Here is a 16,889-nt window from a genome sequence, read left to right as displayed (position 1 = left end):
AAGGCTCGAGAACATGTTGTGTTTCCGTTAGGGCTCACGATCTCAACAAAGAGGAACGCACATCGTTCCACAAGGGAACGCCATGCGTTCGTTATGTTAGTGGGCCTCTTTGGGCCATTTCCTTGGACTATACGACGATGGGCCTTTGTGGATCATTCTTTTGGGCTGTTGGCGCCAATTTAGAAAATTGGGCCATAAGTGGGCCATTTGTGGGCCTCTTGAGGGAAGGCCAATTTGAGAAGTTGGGGCCAATTTAGAAAATTGGGCCATAACTGGGCCATTTGTGGGTTTGGAGAGACTATATGGAATTGGGCCTTCATGTTATGGATTTGAGCGTAGGTCATCTGCCCATATAGATTAGGGGTAAAATGGTCATTTTACCCTAAGAAGGATTATTTGGATTTTAACTTAATGGTATTTCGTAATGATAGCTCGGGGAGTCGTCGGGGCAGCCACTAGAGATTTGTTACCATGAGATTCGGCTTTCAGCTTTGCGATGTTAGTTTTCCTCCTGTACGAACGGGTCGAAGGCACCAAGGCCGACCTGTTTATGTATGTTAATATATTTCAGCCTACGGTCCGATGTCGGACAATGCCCGATGTAGGTTTATATGTTTCTAGACTTCGGTCTGATGCCGGGGAAAGCCCGATGAATGTTTCTATGTTTGATGTCTTCGTGATTCTTTCAATTGATTGTTTTATATGTTTTCGGACTTCGGTCTGATGCCAGGGAAAGCCCGAGGAATGTTTGTATGCTTCTGGATTTCGGCCCGATGCCGGGGGGGGGGGGGGGGGGGGAGGAATGTTTATATGTTTATGTTATGTAATTATTTATGTGTATTTGTGATATGTTTATATATATACCGAGATTTGCTTGAAGTCGGTCGAGGCCCGATGCTAGATTCGGTCCGATGCAAGGCTGAGACCGACGTCGAACATTCTCCGATGCCGGGTGGGGCTTGATGTAGCTTGCATTGCCTATGTTATGTTATTATGTGATTATATGTATGTTATGTGGTAGTCTGGGGAGACTCACTAAGCTTCGTGTCTACGGTTTTCCATTTTGGTTTCAGGTATTTCCGATAGGAAGGGGAAGAGCTCGGGATGACTGCAGTGCACACCCCATTTGTGTAGCCTCGAATGTTTTTTACTTTGATATGTTTGACAAATGTTTATGATATTTTGAGATACATGACTTATGGTGTTTATGTGATGAATTTTTAACTATGGTTTTATTAATGATTTAAAAGGAAAATTTTGGACTGCATTTTTGGGATGTTTCACAAATAGAATTGATTAGTTATTAATCAGAATTAATTTGGAATTAATACGAGATTAATCAGAATTAATTAAAGGTGCAATGACTAAGCTTTAATTGTTCAATAGTTAAACATATGAGAGGATCTAGAAACCTCCATCATAACGGTTTGAGCACCCAATTAGGGTTTCTAGAAGCCTCCAAATGATATTTAGGAAAGTAGATAATAGCCTAATTTGAAATATATTATTATATGTTAAAATTTAGAGTTTCTAGGGTTTCCTGGTAGCTATTAATAGGATCCTTAGGTCAACTGTTTTATGTGCATTTTAAGCTATAGAAATCTAAATTTCTCCTGCTCTCTTACTCTCTCCCCTCTTTTCTTCTAGTTCTAGGGTTTTGGTGTGAGCTATTAGAGGGATCATCCTTTTGGTGATAAAGCTTTCCAAGTCCAACAACTATAAGAGATGGAAGTGCTTTGTTTAATTCTACAAATAAAAGGTATGCAACCCTAATTCTTGTATTTTGAATATACTAGGGTTTAATTAGGGTTCATGTTAGTGTTGTTGTTCATTGTATGTAACATTCAAAGTGTTACGAAATAGATCCTTTAGGTTGCATGTTGCCTTAAGTGTTAAGTGAAATTCCGCAAGTTTGCAACCTAAAAAGCCCATCATTTTGCACAGTATGAGTAGATTGTCATTGTTCAGAAATAAAAACATGAGAGTTGAATAATGAGTGAGGTTTGGTAAAGGAATTGAGTGAAATTGAGAAATTTCAAGGGTATGAGTGAGAAGAAATAACATACTAGAGTCGCGATAAGGGCTAAGAAGAGAGAAACAAAGGGAAAATCATCAAAATTAAAGTGATGCGAAGATGATACTAATTTTTACCTAGATTAGATGCGAATTTAGAACCAAACTTCACAAAAATTGGATAAAACAGTGGAAGAAGCCAGGAAGGGAAGTGGAATGGAAGGTGTACAATTTGAAATGTGTAAAGATAAATCTTATACATGCATATATTGAATATTCCAAGGTTTCATCCTAACTAGCATAATATGAAGCAACTATACTACAAAACCCTAGTTAGATGACATACCTCTTGATGAAGCTTGAAGTACTGAAATTTTAGAGCTTAGCCCCAATAGTATGGAAGCCTCAAGTGGAATCACAAATAATCAAAAACACCTTGGAAAACTTGAGAGAATAGTAAGCACACTAGATATTGGCCCACTCTTGTTTACTCACACACTAGTGCCATTTCATGTGCCAAAGACCTCTTTATACAGTATGGAGGATTAGGGTTACATTCATGTAAACCCTAATACCCGTGGCCTTTCATCTCCATAGGATCCATGGGTTAAAAATCCATGGACTATCCATGCAAGCTTAGCCCAACCTGAATGAACCTGGCCCATCCTATATATAAGAGTCCATATTTAATTAGTTCCTTTTTTATCACTAAATTATTCTTGATCAATAATAATTAAATAATATAATTCCATATTAATATATTAGAACTTATAATATATTAATATAAATCATAAACCTAGTATTCTCAAAAGACTATCCATATAAATTGTTCCGGTGAAGTGAAACCCAAATGGACCATGCTACTCTCGGGTCGAATACATACCAATAAAAGTTATGCACTTAGACATTTAATCCAACATCCTCCCACTTAGATAAGTTTAGAACGATTATTGCATATGACTCCAAGATCCCGAATAGCAATCGTAGCTCTTAAAGCTGCTATCAAATTCTGACCTACTAAATGACATATCCATTGGATAAGGGATCATATATTCCTCCATTCTAGATATCATATGGACTGAGACATGGATTATAATCATTCTCACTGTCCATTTGTTTTTTCTTGATTTCCATTTTATGACGACTGGGTAACTGAACAAATCAAATCAGTCCAGGCTTGGGCAAACACTTAGGGGTGTCATCACTAACATATCGAGGGTCCACATTTATCGCTATTATCCCTCCAAGGGTAAAAGAAATGGATAAAGTTCGACTCATATGCTTGTCCTACTACTTGTTGAATAATAAACAAAGGAACTTTTTATAACATTGATTTACCAATGTGTTTGCGTACAATCAATGTACAACCAACTCATAGTCAACAACTCATATCTCTAGGTTTGAAGAATATAAGATATTTCGTCTCATGATCACTCGTGATAAAATCCATGAAGTGATTCAAATGAGCGTAGCTTTAATCCGATACTCAGAACTTAGGAGCACTCATGAATGTTGTAGCAACTCTTGCTATGTCCAACACCTTACACATCTACAAGCCAACTTCATGACAGTCTTGATTCATATCTACTTCCAACATATGACCGGTCGTGGAGAATTTGAGTAACCCAGTTATTCGGGAAGTCAAAACAAGCAAAGTGAAACACAAGAATAATTCTAATTCAATATGTCCCTAAGCACATTTGAGAGTAAATAGAAGACCTTTTATATAAACACCATATTGATTACTCATTATTCATTGTATAATGTTTCGAATTTATCAAATTAATACTTGAATTAAAACAATAGTTGTTCCATGCTCCAAGCATGTACACTATGTTTTCTAAACAATAGTTATCCCATACACCAAGTATACACACTATGTTTGTCTTTGATCCATACATTGTGGAATAGATCAATTAAACATAATTCCAACGATTCACATTTCATAATCCCAAATCCTTATCGTAAATGTAAGAATTCCAAATTCCTGCCATTTACCGAAATTTGTTAGATTTTAAACTTATATGCACCGCTCCTCTTGTAATGATTATGCACAAAGTCACAAAGACTTGTCAACAAAAATTACAGAGTATTCCAATGGAGATCAATTCCATGGAAGCCGATCTCATATTCAAAATACATTGCTTTGAACATCCTTCTTGCATTAAGTTTTCTAATCTTACATAGATTGAATAAATTTCACCTATGGAGAAATTTCCATATTCCCATTTTGATTATCACTTATGAATAAGAGTTACCTCGTTCCAGAATATGTCAATATGGTCCTTCAAAAATTTACATTGTACTTCCAACTGTTCATGAGCAACCAATCTTTGGTAAACTTCAGATTGTCCTCGACAATTGCTTGGTCATTTTAATCATATCCAATTCTAGACTTTTTCCCCTCTTAATGCCCTAGACATTTGGAAAATTTAGAAAGGATAAATATTATAGCACATGTAATTGATCCTATACCCGAAGCATATGGGACACGATTCATGATGTCTCACATAAAGACATGATCCTAGACCAGTATTTTGCTACAATATTTTTATTTGCCATGTTTTCGTAATTCGACTATGAAGAGGATGCTGCAACCATAATCGAATTTTCAGAATGCAATATATATATATATATATATATATATATATATATATATAGAGAGAGAGAGAGAGAGAGAGAGAGAATTTCCTTATGTTGAATCATTCCAACATAAAATTCGTGTGTGTGTGTGTATATATATATATATATATATCTATATATATATATCCTTGACTAATGATGATTAAAATCTCAATCCAGGCTTTTAGAATTGAAATGAAGTATAATTTCCTCTCTCTTAATTATACCAAAGCAATTGTTCCCAATTGAAACTTTTGTGTTTTGTAATTAACAATGCTAACTTGCAACACTTATCATAATTATCATGCTCCTCCTAACATGATAATTACCAGCATAACACTTATGCTCCCACTAACTTTGACATATACTTAGAAATCTGCTGGACTTCTAGAAATCAATACTTTATTGACTTTCATACCAAGGTTCAGACTTATGATACGAGATGCTTTGATAAAACTTTATCAAAACCATACACCTTTCCATATATAGCACACATATGTGTCTAAACAGTTTCAGAACTATGAAAAGGGATGTCGTAATCATAGTCTCAATTGTTTAGACCTTTTCCATTCATTACAAGTCCATGTTAGTGTGTCGGTTTACCACACACGCTCCACTAACGACTTTGAGAATGCAAATATTACAATTGCTATCTACTTAAAACCACTTACTGAAAGCGTTTCCTCACCATCATTTTCATGAATTAGAGAGAAACCTTATGAAACTTTGATTTTATGGTGTATGTGTTCCTATCCAAGTGAATTTGTCAAAACCATAATCACAAGACAAGGTTAGTGACAAATCCAAATTCATATGGACTAAACTTGTGTAGTCTTAACTTCTTGCCACCTGGCAACACAAGAGCCTGCTATTGCTTCCAAGTTGTTATGAAACCAATTGAGAACTCTTAGAACTCATATGCAAAGCCAAATTGAACTAGAATGGGCACAAAAATAGGAATATATCAACACGATAGGTTATAAACCTCAAATCGTGTGCTGGTGATAAACTATCGGTTTTATTCTTGATTAGATATTTGAAACTCTTTCAGGATCTTTTAGACTCCCACTATCCTCTTGACATATAATAAACTATTGCCAAGACCCATTCCTTGACAAACAAATAATCAAGAGATAGTGTGGATTCTTATTAAGACAAACACTTCACACAATTGGCCTTAGTTGGTCTTTGTTTTATACAAAACATCACAACTTACGAATTCCAAAGGTACAAAAGTAGAACACATTTTACTCTTACATTTGACAAGTGTTAATGAACCTTATTTAAAATGTGTCAGTCAAGTTACAATCTTAGAGGATCACTACAATACTTGTTTTGGAACGAAGTATGACTCATCTTCTTGAATTAACCATTTCAACAATTCATGACTCCTCTTCTTAGCAAGGTGTAAAGTGTAATTTCGTGAGTTAGCACCAAATTCAGATTTTCCTAAAGTAACTAAGATTGAGAATTTATAAAAAGTTTAGTTACTTATCATTATACTTATAATAAGAATTGTAGTCCTTGTCCTACCCATTCGGCTAACGAGCCTCCACCAGTCAAGGAAGTGGTGGGTGAGAGTGGACACCCATTAAGCTACCATTTTATAGGCAACAACCTTACAATCCCCCTTATAGACCCGCTTTGTGAATGAGGCATACTAGCGGTTAGACTAATTTGATCTTATACATACATACATATATATATATATATATATATATATATATATATATATATATATATTCTTAACTTATAGTATTATAAAGTATAACAGTTGAATTTTAATATTTAAAACTCTAGGGTTTGGAATTAATGTGTGTGTGAGACTTTAAAAATTCCAAAACTTGAGGGAAAATTTTGAAAGTATTCAAAAACTTTTCATTTATATAACATATGAGTTTAATATGGCTTTTAGTGGCAAGACTCTTGGACATCCATAACTTGAGGACAAGTTATGGAGCTCATTAAACAATTTATTGGAAGAGACTCTTCATGTTCATAACCTAAGACTCTTTAATAATTCTTTTAAAGAAAAACTTTTGGTTTTCCATAACTTGAGGAAAAGTTATGGAATCCAATAAAGGCCATTTAGATCATCTAATGTGCATACAAACATGTCAAGCAAAACTATGATCTAGATTAAACTCGCATTAACAAGACAATTCACATCAAACTATTTTTCATGTAATTAGTGTAATCATTAAACTAATACAAAACATGAATTTATTGACAATTATCTTTGGAATTGGATTAGAATGATCATTACCACATCAAAAATAGGTTTATAAGCTCAAAAACAACTTAGTGTAATGATTCCAGTCCAATTCCAGCCTTGAAACTCGAAAATATGATGTCCGCGGGTCCAACTCGTCGAGTGCATGAACCAACTCGACGAGTTGGATAGTTTGAGGCACTTTTTAGGCATGGACTCATCGAGTAACTCCTTGGACTCGTTGAGTCAGCAGTCCAGACAACAAAAAACTTCAACTTGCATCCTTAAAAAGCAAGTAGCACCAGGTATAATTGAAAACAACCCAAGGCTTTGATACCACTAACGTGATTTGATCAATCTAACACTCCTATGGTGTACATGCAACCCTATAAACCTTAGATTTATGTTTTCTCTATTATAAATGCAAGTATTCAATATTCCAAGGTTTCATCCTAACTACCAAAATATGAAGCAACTATACTACAAAAGCCTAGTTAGATGACATACCTTTTTATGAAGCTTCAAGTCTTGAACATTAAGAGCTTATTCTCAATAGTCTGGAAGCCACAAGTGGAATCACAAATCACCAAAAACACATTGGAAAACTTGAGAGAATAGTAAGCACACTAGAAATTGGCCCACTCTTCTTTACTCACACACTAGTGCCATTTCATGTGCTAAAGACCTCTTTATATAGTATGGAGGATTAGGGTTACATTCATGTAAGCCCCAATAAGCATGACCTTTCATTTCCATAGGATCCGTGGGTTAAAAACTCCATGGACTATCCATGCAAGCTTAGCCCAACCTAAATGAACTTCGCCCATCCTATATATATAAGATTCCATATTTGATTAATTCCTTTTTATCACTAAATTAATTCTAAATTAATTAATTATCAATATTAATTAAATAATATAATTCCATATTAATATATTAGAACTTATAATATATTAATATAAATTATAAACCTACTATTCTTAAAAGACTATCCATATAAATTGTTCTAGTAAAGTGTGACCCAAATAGACCATGCTACTCTCGAGTCGAATACATACTAATAATAGTTCTGGGCTTAGAAATCTAATCAAACAGTTCGATAGTACCTTCTATTTGTCCAATTTAGTCTCTGATTAATCTAGTTTTAACTTTTCCAATTCCATAGGAATTCAATGATTCTTCCATGAGGTATCTGATGAAGTAGTTGTTAATGTCGACATGCTTCAAAGCCAAAATTGCAACCTAGAGCAAAGACATTCTTCATTTAGGGTAGAGGAGAGATGTAATATCAGTATGTTAAGAAGCATTTTCAAGTAAAGAGTTTTCATTCCCGATTATGTCCTTTTAGTGATATGATTCCCTACACAACAACCATGCTTTTCTCGTATGCAAATTTCAATTTAGTTCATTGATTCAACGATCCAAGGGTTGTAAAATGGTTATGTGGTTAGGTAGTGTTATTTGGTTCTATTTTGAACATTTCTCTCTCTCTCTCTCTCTCTCTCTCTATATATATATATATATATATATATATATATATATATATATATATATATATATATGTATATGTATATTTGAGTTTTTATTCAAAATTGTTTCGAATACCTACACATAATAACGGAAGACTTTAGATTTGAACAAAATAAAACTAGTTTTATTCCCACAAAAAGATCATTTGGCAAGAACTTGGAAAGATTAAACATAACTAAAGAAGAAGAAAATAAACAACCTTTGAAGACTTTGGATTCTTTTTGGAAATTAGGAATTTGATGAAGATAGATTTAAGCTCCAAGAAAGAAGCTCTCTAGAAGTATCCAAAAACATTTAGCGAACTTGATAAGATGCTAGCATTATATATTCTTGTAGTAATAGATAACTCTTAAGCTGTAAGTTAAAAGCAAAGTATTAACTTGTAACAACCCGAAATTTATTCGTCGCCAAGAACCGTTCTACCCGGAAAGTCGCCGTTATCGGATTCGTTCCGATTTCTCTTTGAAATTTATTTTGTATAAATTATACGTTTATTTTATCCTAATGAGTGTCTAAATCACTCAGGAACTTATGTTAGTTGCCCAAAAACAATTATTTCATAAGTTTTAAAAATGTTCCCGTCGGGTGACGGAAACTCAATCGGGTGCGACCAAAAGCCGCGGTTAGCGTCGGTATCGGGTAGAATTCCACCGTGTGCAAATTTTGGGAACTATATAAACATGTTTCAGCCTTTATTTAAAGCTTTTTCCTTCTCTCACTACTCTCTCTCTCTAACCTCTCTCCAAAATCCAAAGATTTAGTGTCCAAAACTTAATTTTAAGGCTTCAAATCCTTAAGGTGCCTTCCTAGCCTAAATCTATAGCATGTTTAGCTTCCAAATTAGACACTTAAACATGAAATTGGACAAAATACATGAGTTTACGGCCTAAGAAGGTGCTTAGGCCGTGAACACCCAAGATGGTGGGTTTTGAGCCTTTAAACCCTTCCTTGACTAGTTTGGACCTTGGGTATGGCTATGAGACTTTAATATAAGTAATCTAAACATGTAATACTTGAATTTTGTGATGTTTAGAGGAGTTTACAGCTAAGGAATATTCTTGGGCCGTAAACTCATATAATGAGGGTTTTTATGCCCTTAAACCCTTCCAAATCACCCCTATAGCTTAGATATGAATTATGGGACTTTGATTCTTGCATTTGGACACTTGAAACATTAATTTTGAGGGACTTATGTGATTTTACGGCCAAGGAGAGTTCTTGGGCCGTAAACTCCACTAAACTTGGCATAAATCTCATTCTAAGGTGTTAGAAAGCCATCCAACACCACCAAAAGCCTTGGAATAAATCAAGGGGCCAACCAAAAATACTTTGAGGGCCTAAAACACGACATTTGTGGGGTTTGTAAGGGTTTATGGCCAAGACATGTTCTTGGGCCGTAAACTCCAAGATTTTTGGTGTTAAAATGCAAACTACACACCCCTAAGGCCCTTAGATGAATTTTAGAAGTCCATTCATGCATGTTCTAGACCTTGAAACACCTTGTAGCACGACACACTAGAGTTTACAGCCATGAAGAGGGTTTCATTAGCCGTAAACTCCACAAGCACCTCAAAAATCACATGCAAACTCATGTTAGGCCTTGGATTAATTCTACCAATCACATGTGATTTGTTCTAGCATCAATAAACATCATTTTCTTGGACAAACAACGGGTTTACGGCCATGGAGATTGCTAGGCCATAAACTCCCATCAAAGAGGGTCAAATTGATGTTTTGAACCATTCCAAGTCCTTAAACCAAGTTTAGAAATCATTCCCTAAGTGTTGGAAGTCCAAAAGGCACCATAAATCACCCATCATGAGTTTACGGCCGTAAACTCATGGGGAAGGGTGTCTTGGCCGTAAACTCCCTTAATGGGAGTGTTCCTTTGATGTCCCAACTCATTTCCCAAGTCCCTTGTGCCATTCATGTCCCTAAACGCCACCCGGGTCCCACCAAACACTTGTATCGGAGTGTTATCGCGACCCGAAGCAATTGTCCCTATCCGACAATCAATCTAAGTCCTAATTAGATACAAATGTGTATCTTCACATGATAATTAGGAACCTCGTGTGTTTACAGGTTCCGGATCAACTCTTCGCATCCAAACCGTCTCGTATCTCGTCCGGTGAGTTCATACCCCTACGGCTTTTTCACTGTTTTCAATGTTTTCAGGGGGGGAATACAAGCAAACTATAACTGTTTTCCAATCACAATATTGATGTGTTTCAAAAAATATTTGACAAATCTATAAACTCTTTTACTCCTTATGTATTATGTTGAGCATAAGGAATGAATACTCGATTTCAACTAAAGGGATTTTAGTTAAGGAAACAATCAAACTAAACAAATTATTATGGGAATAATTTGGGGGTCTCTACTGTCTTTCTATCGTATACTGATATCTATACTAAATTATTAGATAAACTATGTCCGTTCAGTTTATCTCCGTATCATTTGAATGTATTATCCGAGGATTTCATGTATGTATGTATACCTTACTGTACTATGTTTCATAACTTTCTGTATGTCAATATCTTACAAGAACCCTGTGAATAGTTTAGTACTAGCTTGTGAGATAGTCACTACCCTTTATGGATGATCAGTAAATCCTCTCCGGAAGTGTAACCAGAGTCTCCTGGAGGGAGAGCGCAGAATTTGTGAATAGATCTATTCGGGACTGACAATCCCACACCTTAACTGCTAGCTACAGTTAGGCGGGCACGCCTAGGGTGACAAATTTCAGGATATCGTTCGACGTCTGACAAACATCAAGGAGGTCACGTTGTCATATTAGTATGGTTACCCGACTCACAATATGTATTAATACCAGCTTATTCACAATTTGGGTTCAGGATCTTTATTTCGTTCGGGATAGTGATCCCATGGTTTTGTATCTATATTCTATGTCTCCTTCGGGATTGTAATCCCATGGTATTGTTTCTATGTCTCTTTCGGGATAGTGATCCCATGGTATTATCAAACTATTCTATATCTATGTCCTATACGGGATAGTGATCCCATGGTTTATTCCTATATCTCTTTCGGGATAGTGATCCCATGGTATTAACTAAACTATTTGGTATCTAGTTCAGGATAGTGATCCCATGGTTTTACGTCTACTATCTGTACGGGATGTCTTTCCCCATGATCTTTAACTATATCTTATACGGGATAGTGATCCCATGGTTTTCTAAATCTATATCTTATACGGGATAGTGATCCCATGGTTTTCTAAATCTATATCTTATACGGGATAGTGATCCCATGGTCTCTAAAAATTTGTATCTTATTTGGGATAGTGATCCCATGGTTTCAAATCTATATTTACATACATACATTAACTTATCTCGCGTTAGTTCGGGATGATAGTCCCATGATCTTGAACCGTACTTTCGAATATCTCAAACTAACATATATGTCTTTCGGGATAGCGATCCCAAGATTTTCATTATATAGTTTTGTGTGCTAAACTATACTTTGTGATATACCATTGATCTTACAATTAGGAAAATATGGGATTTTCCTGGAGTAAATACAATACATAATCGAATTGGTAACAAACGATAACTTAACCAACTTCACATAAGAAAATATGGGATTTTCTTGGATAACAAATCTTTTCGGAAACTAAAGGAAACCGATACATTTTCACAAAACAAAACCGCTTATGAACTCACCAGCTTTATGCTGATTTTCAAACCGCTTGTATTCTCAGGTCCAAGTTAGACAGGTACCCGGTGATCTCTTTTGGCGAAGACGGAGTGCGTAGAAGACTCGTCTCAACTTTTGTTAATATGATGCATATGTATATTTGTATAACTTTACTTTTGAAACACATGTAAACTTTTATATATATGTAATGTAATGTTTGTTTACTGTGAATACTATGTACATTGGATTTGATACACAACGTGGTAGTCAACCCCGGAGACGTTTCCGCCTTTGGTTTTCGGGGTGTGACATAACTTAAATATAGTTTGCAAGTATCATCTTCCATCTAATAAGAACTCAACACTTTAAGAAAGTATAGAGAAAGAGGAGATAGGATGTGTCACACCCCTAAACGAGGATGACGGAAACATTTGGGGATGGATGATGTCATTGTATTGTATCATCACAATTGAATCTAAATGGAAAAAGAAAGCAAATGGCATACATTAACATTACAATTTTCATAAGTTTACAATTTTAAATTGATCAATTGTTACACAAAAGTGACAAAAATGTAAATTTCATAATGTAGCAAAGTATCCGAAATTCATGGCTCCAGTATCTGCCTACTGGTTTCCTGAGAATACAATTCGTTTCGAAAAGCATCAACATAGAATGCTAATGAGTTCATAAGCATTTTTGTATGAAAATAGTTTGTATCTGTTTACTTGACAAAAATGTCGTAGGCTTTCAAAAAATCCAATATTTTCCAAAATAATGAATATATGTATGCACGTTTCTTAGAATCATGTGAATGTATGTTCCCCAAAAAATTCCATATTTTCTAATTGTAGAAAACAGTAGTCTTAAACCATAAGATTGGATTAGTGCCAATAGAGTATTGAAATGGTGTGTGGTTTTATAATATATAAACCAGTGCAGTGTAAGTCTTTCGTAAACAAAGACAGTATTGTTAATCCCTTTGTCAGTCATTATAACCATGCTTGATGTGACTGTTATGCCTGACGTGAAGTTCTTCGGGAGTCAGATGTGGTAAGATATTTATCACCCTAGACTGGCCCCGTCTACCTGTATCAAATAACCTAGATGTGGGGGCGTCAATCCCCACATAGATCTATACACAATTATCTCCCTCTCCCTCCGGGAGACTCTGGTTATAACTACAAGACTTAGAGTGTACGCTAGGTAGGTACGGTGAAGATAGTGTCTCACTAGAGCATTAATGGATTTACGCGAATTTCAAATCTCTTTATTGTATAATGAAATATCTTTACTAGTGTAAATTCGTGACAAATGTTTTATGACACGCATTTTACAAATTTTGAAAACATGCGGTTTATGACACGCGGTTTATAGATTTCATGACACACAACATATTACTCATGTAATATGAGTTTTATGACATACAGTTTATGACACGCATGTCTTTATATCATAAAATAATTTTGTATATGATTTCGGTTAAACCATTTACAAAATTTTATATAAATAGACTTTAGCGAATATGTCTAGTTGTAACATATGTTGCAAAAAATAGCATTATTATCTTGGGTTATAAACCATCAAAAAATGATGACGACAAGTTTACGACTATTTTACTAATAATATTAATTTTAGTAAAATATCAAACTTTGTGATTACGTTTAACATCCTTTTCACCGATTTCTGCATGTTTATAACACCAAATATGTTGTTTAAGTTTAACTTAAATATGCCATGACTTTTGCAACACCATAAATGATAAACTCAATATTTTATCCAAATATTAGTGTAAGTTTTCTGAAAAGGGGAGTATGTATGTATCCGAAAGTAACATACATGGATATATACATACTATGATTTTGAAATTTTTGAGTGACCAACCCATGTCCATAAATTTGTATATAACAAATATGTTAATGAACATGCTCATCACGATTTTTATGAAGCTAGATATGATAAATACCTTGTTGCACATGTATTTCAACATATAAATATGAAGCGTGCAATTATCCAAAGGATAAATTTAATCTAGCAAACATGAGGCTTGTTAGTCTCGAGTTTATGGTGTATCAACATGAGATATTCAACATTATGAGCACAAATTGTTACATAAACATGTAGGTGCATGCAAATATCCAATGGTTAAACGAAAGTTGAATTCTATCCCCCCCCCCCCCAAAAAAAAAAATAGTTTGAAAAACACGAAAATAGTGGGGTATGAAGCCCACCTTCATTTCGTGTGATGGGAAGAAGAAGAAAGAAGTTGTTGACCCTAGCTTTGTGTAACTTGAAGGTCACTCGAAAATTATGGTTTCCAGGCACTACACATGAAATGGTGTGTAAATGTAGTCTACAAGAAATGGTTTCAAACACTAGTGGTCTACAAGAAACTTACCAAGTCTATGAGTTTTTCAATAATAAACCCTTAAAAATGGCACACACACACACGAAATGAGAGGGAAAGGGAGAGACAAAGAGAGGGAGAGAGAAAGAGAGAGAGAGAGAGAGAGAGAGAGAGAGAGAGAGAGAGATGGGAGGATTTGTCTTGAGAGTTAAGTGAGTGAAAAATGAACTGGTGAAAAGAGTGTGTGTGTGTGTGTGTGTTCGACTGCAAATATAAGAGGGAGAAGGAAGTTGAGTGACTTGTTGCATTAGGGTAATTGTAGGTGTTGCATGGAGGCATGGAGGTTAATTCTAGGTTTGGATTGGTTGTTCTATTGTTGTAAGAGTGCAAAGTCATGAGGTGTCAAGGTCTTATTTATTTTTTTTCTTGTCCAAACTGAAATTCTATATGATTTCGGCCTACATGGGATAAGTTCACAGGATTTCGGGTTTTGGCTTTGTCCACTAAGAGGTTTTCGGTCCATTAATGTCCAAGGGTAGCAGGGTTTTATTTGGGAGTGTGTTTGGGCTTTTTGGGTTTAATTAAGTCCAATAAAAAGTTTTTCATCCCAATAAGGACCAAAGAAACGTTTTTTGCCCAATAGGGCCCAAGGAAGAGTTTTCGGTCCAATAGGGTGTTGGGCCTAGAATTCTTGGGCAAAGTGTCACGAGTCGGTGTTCTAGAATCTTCCAGACCGATCAAGAAGATGGTAGAACAAGTAATAATCTACCATAAGTCCCTAGAATGATCTAGAATTCTCTAGGATGCAAAAGTATAGAATAGAATTGTGTAGAACTTTGTATATAGATAAGGATCTTGTAAGAATAATCTAGAATACTCGGGAATATATGAAATCTAGAAACTTCCCTTTGAGAACGTGTTGGATGCCTATAAATAGGAGGAGGACTCATTTATCTAAGGCATCCAAGAAGTTCTCTTGTAAGAAGTAAAGTTGTATAACGAAGCTCTTTTCTTAGAAGTGTTTCTTGTCGTTTCTCTTGCTTCCTTTAATCGTTAATACCTCTAATCCATCGAAGTTAGCCTGACTTAGTCGGAGAAAATACTAAGTGGCGCACCGTGATTGAAGCATCCCGTGACATGTGGTATCAGATCCGGAGTTGGTACAAGCAAGAGATCATGACTACGGAAGCAAGAAGTAGTGAAGTTGCAAATGTGCCCCCTGTCGTCGAGGAGAAAGGAAGAAAGTCCAGGAAGAGGGACCAATCGATAGATGCCTTGGAAAGCTTAGAGAACAAGCTTACAAGGAAGGAGATTAACGTTGGTGAGATCCTTGAATGGAAGAATACCATCGATCAGTTCGTTACCGAGATAAGTGACACGAGCGATGGATTGAAGCAGACCATCGGTGTCACCAAGGAAGAAGTCCTTGGACTTATTAACACCCTGTGGAATGAGTTCCATGAGAAGGTAGCTACTCTAGAAGCCAAAGTAAAGTTGTGTAAAGTCGTAGTTGCTGGAGGAGCAAGTACAAAGATGACGCCACATGCCGATGCACCTAAACCCCTGAAGTACGGATGTAAGCATGACCCTAAACTTCTTGAAGAATTTTTCTGGTCCGTAGAATGTTATTTCAATGCAATCGTGGTGGGGTTGCAAAGTTATTCATTCATGACTTTGTAAATGTTTGACTTTTGTAAAACCCACTTGCATGTGGTGCTTTAGCCTTTAGACCCATTTGTTAGTTAGACTGAGAGAGAGACATGTAAACACCTCTATAAATAGTGGGTTCATACCACTTGTAGAGGTGTGCTTGAGAGATGTAGAAGTGAGTGTGTAAGTGTGTGTTAATTATGTAGTCTAGATCTAGATCCTTTTTGTGTAACACCATATACATTCAATATATCTCTTAAACACCCAAATCACCATGTTCAATTGTGCAATCTTTAATTCCGCATACCAAACCATGTTCTTTGTCACTACAATTGGCATCAGAGCTTGGTTTTCACGGTCAACGTGACTTTTGAAGAACGATTCTCGGTTTGGCAATTTTTGTCGCAATTTGAACAATTTTGGTGAGTCTCTCTCTATGATCTCTCGTAATTTTTGATTCGTGCGTTAAGTTTTGTTTTTTGATCGTTTTGATTCATTGGATCTAATTCATTTCAAACATCATTGTTGATCCAATTAACTTTTGTTTAGATCAAAATTCCAAACATCAAAAACAATTCTCAAATTTATTTTACTGTTGGTAAAATCAAAATGAGAATCTAATTCATTTTTTTTTCTTTACGATTTCGTAGCCAAATCAAAAGAACTCATTACTGTTCATCATTTCTTGAGTCCATATGTTTTCATTTTAAATCAATAATTTTGAGTCCATGATTCTTCAGATTCGATAATTCTAAGCCCATTATTTTGAAAATCTAATGTTTGTTGAGTCCAACTTATTCGATCACTATTCATTTATTGAGTCCAATAACTGATCAATATTGAGTCTATAAACCTTTTGAC

Source organism: Lactuca saligna, chromosome 8 (genome assembly GCF_052625555.1).
Source record: "Lactuca saligna cultivar CGN05327 chromosome 8, ASM5262555v1, whole genome shotgun sequence".
Taxonomy (NCBI): Eukaryota; Viridiplantae; Streptophyta; class Magnoliopsida; order Asterales; family Asteraceae; genus Lactuca; species Lactuca saligna.
This window is presented reverse-complemented; position numbering follows the sequence as displayed.